The sequence below is a fragment of the Dipodomys spectabilis genome, unplaced genomic scaffold (assembly GCF_019054845.1).
Source record: "Dipodomys spectabilis isolate Male_0828 unplaced genomic scaffold, ASM1905484v1 ptg000456l, whole genome shotgun sequence".
NCBI classification, from domain to species: domain Eukaryota; kingdom Metazoa; phylum Chordata; class Mammalia; order Rodentia; family Heteromyidae; genus Dipodomys; species Dipodomys spectabilis.
In genome coordinates, this window is record NW_024871133.1 from 445,391 (window position 1) to 456,096 (window position 10,706).

Here is a 10,706-nt window from a genome sequence, read left to right on the forward strand (position 1 = left end):
TGATGGTATAAGCCATATACAAATGATGAGATGAACCATAAATAATAATCTTAGTGGGTAACTTTAAAGGCTACTCATAGTCTATAAAATTCTTGTTGAACATCATAGACTTAGGCAGTTTTAAATGTACAGCAATATGAGAAAATAATAAATCGAATATGTAGTACATTTCAAATACTAGAAATAGAGGTAAATGTTTTGTTTTTTACTTTATTAATCATTAATATTTATGTATTGGTTTTCCTTATTTGTAGCATTACTTTCCTTGTTGTAATATAATACAACTTTTTGTAAGTCATCATTAGGAAATACTTTGAGATTGTTAATGGGATGGCCACACTGTTTTTTATAGGTATATGTGAATTTACAAAGAGAAAAATTAATAACAAAACATTGATTAAAAATTTTATCAATTAGAATCTGAATCAGGAGTGTTGATAAATGTCCACACCTAAAATCTTAGCCCTAGACTGAAGCACTAGTGTTACAATGTTGAGCACACAAAAGTGAGAGATTGTATTTTGTTTTGTTTTTGTTTTATTTTTGTTGGTTGTGGGGCTTGAACTCTGGGTTCAGGTGCTGTCTCTCAGCACTTCAGCTCAAGGCTATTGCTACTACTTGAGTCACAGCATCTCTTCCATCTTTTTCTGCTTATGTGGTGCTGAGGAATCAAACCCAGGACCTCAGGCATGCAAGGCAAGCACTCTACACTGAACCACCCTCCCAGCACCTGAGAGACTGTATTTTAAAAAATCATCTAAACAACATTTACTTTCTGTTTTGGGTTATATAATGAAATAAAGAATATCTTTTTATATTTTTGAATGGTCATACTTCTAAATTTATATTAAATTCAGCCACTTTATCCTTTTCAAAGTCATGTAATATCTCTGAGAGTTTGCTTCTGTAAAGATTGTTTTTGCATTGATTATTTATTCTGAGTCATTTTTATTTTTTATCAAAAATACTTTATATTTTATGGTTTTTCGTGTTTTTTTTTTTAAGTGTGAAAATACCAGACAGAGTGGTTACAATTACATGGGCAAGGTAATGAGTACATTTCTTATCAAGCATTGTTGCATACTCCTTTGTTTCCCCTTACTATCCCTTCCCATCTCACCTCTCTTACGGGACGTTTCCCCCTCTGCCTTTCCCCCATCCAAAGTTGTAAAATTTGTTTTTCGACATAATGTCTTGTATATCTCATTGTTGCAATGGGTCCACATGTATCCATATTTAAAAAATTTTTTCCCTTCCCCTCCACAAATTATACCAACATCAAATACAGCGAAAACAGGTGTTATACCATGCAGCAGGGACATACAAAGTAACAAAGAAATCATCTTATAAATATGTTAGAAATAATTACAGAAAAAAATTTGAATTCTTATCTTGGGGTTCATTTCACCTAACATCAACTTATCTAACAATTTCTGCATGTCTCAGACATACACTAGTAATTGCGAATAAGGGAAACCATGGGACCTCTGTTTCTTGGGCCTGGCTTACTTCACTTAATAAATTTTTTTTCCAAGTTTTCCATTTCCTAACAAATGGGGCAATATCATTGTTTCAGATAGAGACATAGAATTTCATTGTGTATATATACAACATTTTCTTGATCCATTCATCTACTGAAGGACATCTGAGTTGGTTCCATATCTTAGCTATGGTAATGCTGCAATAAATATATCTGTGTGGTAGCTTTAGTATGGTCTTGTTTGTGATCATTTAGGCAAATGCCCAAAAGTGGGATTGCTGGGTCATAGGGGAGCTCTATGTGGAGTCTTTGTAGGAACCTCCATACTATTTTCCAAAGTGGTTGAACAAGATTACACTCTCACTAGCAATGAAGTAAGGTTCCCTTCTGTCCACATCCCCTCCAGCATCTGTTGTTATTAGAGTTCTTGATTATAGCCACTCTAACTTGGGTGAGGTGAAATCTCAATGTTGATTGATTTGCATTTCTTTTATGGCTAGGGTGGTTGAGCATTTCTGCATGTCTGTATTGGTCACCCTCCTTTCCTCTTCAGAGAAGTTTGTCTTTATGTCTTTAGCCCACTTATTTATTGCGCAGTATTTTCTTTGAATATTTGCTTTTGGAGGATTTAATTTTTTGATTTCCAGATCTGTTTTAGATGTGAAACCCTTGTCGGTTTTATGGCTAGTGAAGATCCTCTCTGATTCCGTGGGATTTCTATTGATCCTGCTAGCTATGTCCTTTGCCATGCAGAAGCTCTGCAACTGCATGCAATCCTATTTGTCCAAACTTTCATTTGTTGTGCTTTTGCGTTTCTTTTCAGAAAATTTCAGCCTTTGTTAAGGAGACCTAGGGTTTCTCATATTCCATCCTGTAATGTTTTCAGAATATCTGCTTTGACTCTGAGGTCTTTGATACATTTGGAGTTGCTTCTGGTACAGGGTGATATATAAGGATCTAATTTTCTACAAGTGATTAACCAATTTTGCCAGTACCATTTACTCAACAGCCTTTCTTTGATTTTATCTTTTTAGATCCTTTATCGAATATTAGATGATTATGGGTCTGTAGGTTCATTTCTGGGTTTTCAATTCTATTCCATTGTTCCTGAGGTCTTTTCTTGTGCCAGTACAAAACTGTTTTAATTACTATGGCTTTGTAGTAGAGTTTGAAATTTGGTATTGATATTCCTCCAACACTGTTCTTTCTGTTAAGGATTGCTTTTTTTCAATTGGGGGTCTTTTGTTGTTCCATATGAATTTTGGGATTGCCTCTTCTATTTCCTTGAAGAATGCGGTTGGAATATTGATAGGTATGGCATTGAACTTGTAGATAGCCTTGGGAAATATTGCCATTTTCACAAGGTTCATCCTTCCTATCGAGGAGCATGGGAGGTTTTGCCACTTTCTAAGTTCTGTTTTGATTTCCTTTTTCAGATTTTTAACGTTTTCATCATAAATGTCCTTCACTTCTTTGGTTAAGTTAATTCCTAGGTATTTCATTTATTGTGGGGCTCTTACAAATGGAAAACCTTTCTTGATTTGAGCCTCACTTTTCTCATTGTTGGCATACAGAAAAGCCATTAATTTCTGAGGGTTAATTTTATACCCTGCTATTTTGACAGTTTTGATTTAGCTTGAGTAATTTTGGAGTGGAGTCCGTAGGATTCTTTAAGTACAAGATCATTTTATCTGCAAAGAGGGAGAATTTTACTTCTTCTTTCCTTATTTGGATCCCTTTTATATTGGCATATTGTCTTATTTCTGTAGCTAGGCATTCTAATACTAAATTGAAGAGAAGTTAAGAGAGTGGACATCCTTTTCTCATTCCTGAGTTAAGAGGAAATAGCTTTAGTTTTTCACCATTAATTATAATGCTGGCTGTATGTTTTCCATATACAGCTTTTATTGTATTGAGGAATGTTCTATGGATTCGTAATTTTTCCAGAACCTCCATCATAAAAGGGGTGTTGGATCTGGTCCAATGCTTTTTCTGCATCTTTTGAGATAACCATGTGGTTTTAATCCTTGCTCTTGTTGATGTGATAAATTAAATTAATTGATTTGTGTATATTGAACCAGGTTTGCATCCCTGAAATACATCCTGTATGATATTAGTGTATGATTTTTTGGATGAATTTTTGAAGTCGATTGGCCAAACTTTTGTTGAAAAGTTTTGTATCAATGTTCTTCAAAGAAATGGGTCTATAGTTCTCTTTCTTTGATGAGTCCCTGCCTGGTTTTGGAATGAAGGTTATGATGGCTTCATAGAATGAGTTTGGTAGAGAACTTTCTCTTTCAATTTCATTGAAGAGTTGGAGGAGTATTGCTGTGAGCTCTGTTTTGAAGGTCTTGTATAATTCCGCTGTAAATCCATCAGGGATTTTCTTAGATGGGAGGTCTCTTATTGCTGTGTCTATTTCAACACTTGATATAGGCCCCTTACTATGCTTTAACTCATGTTGGTTTAGTATTTGCATGTTGATAATTGCTAGCAAAAGGTCTATTTCTGCCAAGTTTTCAAACTTATTAGCATAAAGGTTTGAAAATATTCCCTTATAATGTTCAGAATCTTGGTTGTTTCTGTGTTGATATTTCCATTCTCACATCTGAGTTTATTTATTTGAGTGTGTTCCTTCTTTTTCTGATAAGACTTTCTAAGGGTCTGTCAATTTTGTTAATTTTTTCAAAGAACCAACTCTTTGTTTTGTTGATTCTTTCTGTGTTTTGTTTATTCTCATTCGTTTAACTCTGATTTAATGTTAATTATTTCTTTCAATCTATTGAATTGGAGTTTATCTTGCTGGTCTTTGTCAAGGTGGTTCAGATGTCTCATTAAATGGTTGGTTTCAGATATCTCTAATTTGTTGGTGTAGGAACTCAGAGCTATAAACTTGCCTCTGAGTACTGCCTTTGCAGTGTCCCAGAGGGGCTGGTAATTTGTGTGTTCATTTTTGTTGAATATCATGGACATTCGAATTTCCTTTGTAATCTCTTCTGTGACCCCCTGTTTATTCAACAGTGTGTTTTTCAGCCTCCATGTGTTACAAGACTTTTTTGGTGGCTTTTGGTGTTGAGTTCTAATTTTATTCCCTTGTGGTCTGAGAGAATGCAAGGTGTAACTTCAGTGTTTCTGAATTTGGACAAGTTTGCTTTGTGACCTAAAATGTGATCTCTTTTAGAAAATGTTCCATGTGCTGCAGAGTAAAACGTGTATTCTGATGCTACTGGATGAAATATTCATTCAGTAGATATCTGTTAAATCTGGTTGATCTATGCAGTTGTTTAGATCTGTGGTTTCTCTGTTGATTTTTTGCCGGTTTGATCTATATAGTGGGGATATTGGTGTGTTAAAATCCTCAAGAATTAATGTCTTTGGATCTATGTGAGATCTGAGGGAACATAGTGTTTCTTGGATAAATTTGGGTGCTCCATTGTTTGGCGATTCCATATTTAGAATTGTAATCTCCTCCTGAAGTAGAGAACCCATAAGTCGTATGTAGCCACCTTCTTTAACTCTTTACACTAATTTTAATTTGAAGCATATTTTATCTGATATTATTATTGCAACTCCTTCCTGTTTATAGCAGCCGTTTGCTTGGTAGATTTTATTCTAGCCTTTCATTATCAAAATGTTTTTGTTTTTATTGGCAAGGTGTGACTCCTAAAGGCAAGAGATAGAATTATCTTGCTTTTTAATCCAACTAGACAGACTATTTCGCTAAATTGGAGCTTTAAGTCCATTAATGTTGAGAGCTAGGACTGAGAGGTGTTTGGTAGCTCCTGCCATGCTATCCACCTCCGTTGGGGCTGTAGAAACTTGGTTCTTCCTATGGTTCTTGGATTCTCAGTTTGGGTGTGGTTTCTTAGCCATTATTGTGGTCTTGTTGGTTTTCTGTGTGTAGGCCATCTTTAAGTATTTTTTGTACGGCTGGTTTGGTAGAGATATATTTTTCAGTTTTTCTTTGCTATGGAAGGTTTTTATTTGACCTTCGGTTATGATGGAGAGTTATCTGGGTACAGTATTCTTGGTTGAAAATTGTTTGTCTTTAGGGCATGGCATACAGCCTTCCAGGCTCTTCTTGCTTTAATTATCTCTGCTGAAAAATATGAGATGATTCTAATTGGTTTTCCTTTATAGGTGATTGATCTTTTCTCCTTGACATCTTTTAGGAAGTTATTCTTGGTCTGAATTGATCCTGTGTGGATTATAATGTGACAATGGGAAGTGCTGTTCTGGTCTGGTCTATTTGGGGTTCTACAACCATCTTGTATCTGAATAGGCCTATCTTTTTGTATGTTTTGGAAGTTCTCTGCTAGGATCCTGTTAAACAAATTTCCTAGACAATTAATTTCTGTCTCTAGGTGCTCCTCTACACAAATTGTCCTCAGAGAAGGCCTTCTGATTGTCTATTCCAAATGTTGAATAGATCTATCATGTTTCTTCGATTTGTCTTGGATACTTGTATGTTCTTTTTAATACCTAGGCTCTCTTCAATCCCTGAGATCAGATCTACTGCATGGCCTAACCTACTGTTAAGTCTTTCTACTTGGTTTTTTATTTCTTTTCCTTTTAATTGGTCAGCTTTGTAGGCTTCAGATTCTTTGTTGGAGCTTTGTTTTAGATTTTGTGTGAACTTCTTTACTTCCTTAATTTGGTGTTCTCAAATCACTTAGTTGATTGGTTATGGTTTACTTGGACTCCCATTCCTGCTGTCGGGCTCCATTCAGCATTCCCTTTGTGGTCTCTCTGAATTCATTCAGATGTCTGTTTATGGATTCCATGAATGCGTCTATTGATCTTTGTCTATTCTCATACTGCTGTCACAATTCCTGTGTTACCCTTTGATTAGCTTTCTCACGTTCATGCAATTCCTGTAGTTCTCTTTGACTTTTCTCAGCCTGCTCATGCAATTCCTGTGTCTCTCTTCGTCTGTTCTCTGCCTGCTCACACAATTCCTTTCTTTCTCTTTGATTGTTCTCAGCCTGCTCACGCAATTGCTTTATTTGTCTTTGTTCTCAACCTGTTCACGCAATTACTGCATCAATCTTTGAGCAGTTTCCTCACAGTCATGAGATTCCTGTTGTTTGGTTTGCCTCCTCTCTCTTCCTATCACGTTCAAACTGAGTCCTTTGCAAGCTTTCAGTCTTTTCATTCACCACGTTTACCAGTAGTGTTTTTAGTTCTTTGCGGGAACTCTCCTCTGGATTATTCATTAACAGTTCTGTCACTAGATTATCATGAATGAGAGTTGAGATACCCACACTTGCCATTTTTCTCCTGTTTTCCGGCTTGTTCTGCACACTTGATGTGAAAGTGACACCAATTTTTTGCTAAGATACTATTTTAAGGCAAGCATCAACCAAAGTCCTGTAGTTGCACAGTCAAAATGGCTGTAGATAAAACCTAGTTGAACAGATACAATCTATTCAACATCAAACAACTATCCATTAATGGGCTAAGAACAGCAAAGACGAATTTTTCAAATCAGAAAGTATTATGTTTACGAAGAAATGTGGGGAAAAACAGGATTAGAAGTATGTGGAGAGGTTAAAGTAAATTTAACCAAGTCCTAATCTCAGAGAGGGAAAGGGATTGGACAGAATGACAAGAGAGAAATTAAAAAGAAGAAAATCAAAAATGGAAAAAGAAAAATTTAAATTTAAAAAGTGAAACACTTAAAAATTATGTGACTTTAAAAAGTGATATTGAGAGGAGAAAAGGATAAGATGACAGGAGTGGGATGATAGAAAGGAGACATGAAAAACTAAAAAATAAAAATTTTTAAAAGTATTTACTTGAAAATTATATGTTATAAAGATATAATACTTCTATTAAAATGTTAAGCCTGTTTCTGGGGGTTTAGCCCAGCAGAAGGGCACTTGCCCATCGCGTGCAAGACCCTGGGTTCGGTGCTCAGCCCTGGGGAAAAAAAAAGACAAAAAAAAGTTGATCCTAAAAGTTTGTGAATTAAGTAATACATTTCTGGATTAATTATGTACACAATAGGGGATAAGTTCTAATAAACGATGATGGGTATTTATCTTGGGATGAGGCAAAACAGCAATTAGGTCACGCAAAAAAAAAGAAAGACAAAAGATATAAAAAAATTAAAAAGGACCAAAAAGTCAATAGCGATTTTTTTAAAAAACATACACACACACATACACACACACACACACACACACACACACACACACACACACACACACACACACACACACACACCTAAAATAAAAATTAGGAGAAGAAGAAAAAAATGATTAATAGAAAACAATTAAAAAATTTAAAAAAATGGTACCAAAAAGAGTTCTTTAATTTTTTTTGGGGGGGAGGGGTGTGGAATGGGAAGATCCTGTGTCTCCCCTTTGTCTGTAACCAGTCTCTTCGTGGAGTGGCTGGTCTGCTTCTGGTGTTTTGTTTTCCTGTGGCTTGATTGATTTCTTACATCAGTTTGTTTGAGTAGTCAATAAAATGCTCCACTTTATCTAGGATTTTGTGATCCTCCTTCAGGCTAGTTCAGTGGGAGGGAGATCTGCTTTGAGTATCACGAAAGAGAAAGATGGCTGTTTCCTCTAGTGTGGAGATGCTGTGATGAGGCTAAGTTCTGTTTAGGGTTGAGGCATTTCAGCAAACAGTATCTTTTCCCTGAGGGGCTAGCTCCTGAGACACTCCCAGAGCCCAGCCTGGAGCCATTCTCAAGGTTTACGTTTACTGAATTTCAATTGATTGTCTAGGCTGCTGTAGGTAGGGGCAGCCACTGGTTCTGTTAATACACTGAAGATAGTCACTCCTCTGGGGGGCAGAACTCTCTCTGCTTGGGCTAGGTGACTTTCTCCTGAGTGGATCTGAGCCTGGAAGGTCAGGTCAGATTCCTGTGACCTGCTAAATGACTCTTTTGTTTTCTTCCAAGGCCTGAGTTGGAGCTAGTTGCTCAGCCTGACCATTCTCAGTATCAAAGATGATGTCTGGTGCTAGGGCGGGGCAGCCTTCCTTCCTCTGCTCCATGAGGAGTGAGGATGTCAGGATTTTACTCAGACAGGAGTCTTTCTTCCTGGGTATCACTGGTCTGTGATCTTCAGGATGAATTTATCTGCTCCTTGTCAGTTCTTGTTGGTGTTGAGTAGAATCCTTTCACCCAGTGCATATGGCGCTTTTCTCCTGGACTCTCTGTTGTAGATATGGTGGCTATGGGTGCCGTAGCTGCTGCCACAACCGCACCTACTGGCAAGTGCTCAGATCTGTCTTCTTGCCTGGATCTTCCCTGTCTAACCAAACAATGTGTACAGTGATGGCACACTTGGTGTGATTATCTAGGCTAGTACTGTTCACTGGAACACTAAAGCTGCTTTGTATGTGAGAGTTTGTTTAGCCTCCAGGTTCTCCTCTACCATCTTCCTCCGACCTTCATGAAACTCTTTATATTTTATGTTGATTGGTTATTATACAACAATTACTTTCAAATGTACATGTAGTGTCTAAAGATAGCCATATGAATATTCTCATGCAGCCCTTATTTATGTTATGTACTTTCAGTATTATGATATTTCTCTCTCTCTTATACTCTCTCTCATTTCCTCACTTTCTCTTTCATGCTTCATGTCTGCTACTTAGAATTTCTGGTGGTCTATTATTATCCTTCAGGATCCACTGGTTTGTGGGAACATGATAAAGACAATCAGTTACCCTTGACTTATTTAAGAGTTACAACAGTGATGTGATATTATTTGCCATTCTAAATGGTAAAACTACAGATCTAGGAATTCCTTCTCACTTTTATTACTATTATAAATTTTATTTTCCTATGAATCATTGGGATGGATAAGATAATTTTAACCTGTGTCCTAAAAGTACTTTTTCTTTTACAAACAACCTTTTGCTTTGAGTATCAGTGAGTACATGTAATGAAACAAAGCTATCCTATGGAAAGTAGACTGAAGTTGTTCACAGGGATGAAAAACAAAATAATGGGGAATTGAGTACAAAGGATACCCATCATAGAGCACAGATCCTTAAAGTAGTTTACCATGTACACTTTGTGAGAATGACAATGTGTTAGGAACTATAGATTAAATCACTGAACACTTGATATATATGCAAATATTTATATATATTTATATATGCATATATGTATGTGCCCTTATATATGTACACATGTATGTTACTATACTCACAAATACACACATACATATACTCATGTATAAATACACATGGAGAAAGACACATAGTTACAGTCAACACAAGTTTCACTACTTGTTGAATATGCCTTAGACGGAATGCTTGGAACCAAATATGTTGAAGATGTATTTGTCTCTAAGAGTTCTTTTACCACTCCTCTTACCTCTTAAAAACTGCTACGTTTTAAGGCATGAGATTCGACTTGCAAAATGCAGTACAAGTGATAGCAAGTCATTCAGAAATCTCAGTAATAAAGGTCATAAGGTGTCTCCCTTCTCCCCACGGAATGCCTGCTCTTGTAGACACTCTCAACAACCAAAGTAGCAGGAGAATATCCTATCAGTGTATATACTATCAGAGGGGGTTAGAGGGAGGATTTGGGTGATGTGAAAGGAAGGGATGGTAGGGGAAAAACAAAGGATTGGGTAACAATGCTCAATAAGAAATGTACTCATTACCTTCCTTATGTAACTGTAACCCCTGTGTACAGTGTCTTTACAATAAAAATATATATTAAAAAGATACAAGGAAAACTTCTGTACTTATGGGAAGTTGTATTTATCACTCAATATCAGTAAGGTATTGGTTTTAGGACTACAGGCATATTAAAATTTTGGATCCTCAAACATTTTACTTGAACACAGTACATTATTTACATTAGAATGTGTCCACAACCTAGTTCAGTGTAATTGCTATGAAACGTTTTACTATATTTTATGTTTGAAATGGAAAATAAAAGTATTTGCACTATCAACAGAAACAATTTTTTTCAATTTTTTTTGTCTTTTTGTCTGCATTTTGTGGATGGAATTGGGAGAGCAGTTTTGAAAAGCTCAAATTTCATCACCAAGAGCTGTCTGCAAAATGTAAAAGGATGTACTACAGCATCTTGAATAACATGGAACTCCAAGGAGAAGTACTTGAATTGAGACATTATCAGAAACTAACCACGCAAGGAATTTTTAGACGCGCAGCTGCAAGATTTCTAATGGAGAGCTTTCATAACCCTTTCTGTAACACAAGTCAGAACCTCATTGAAGTGTACATG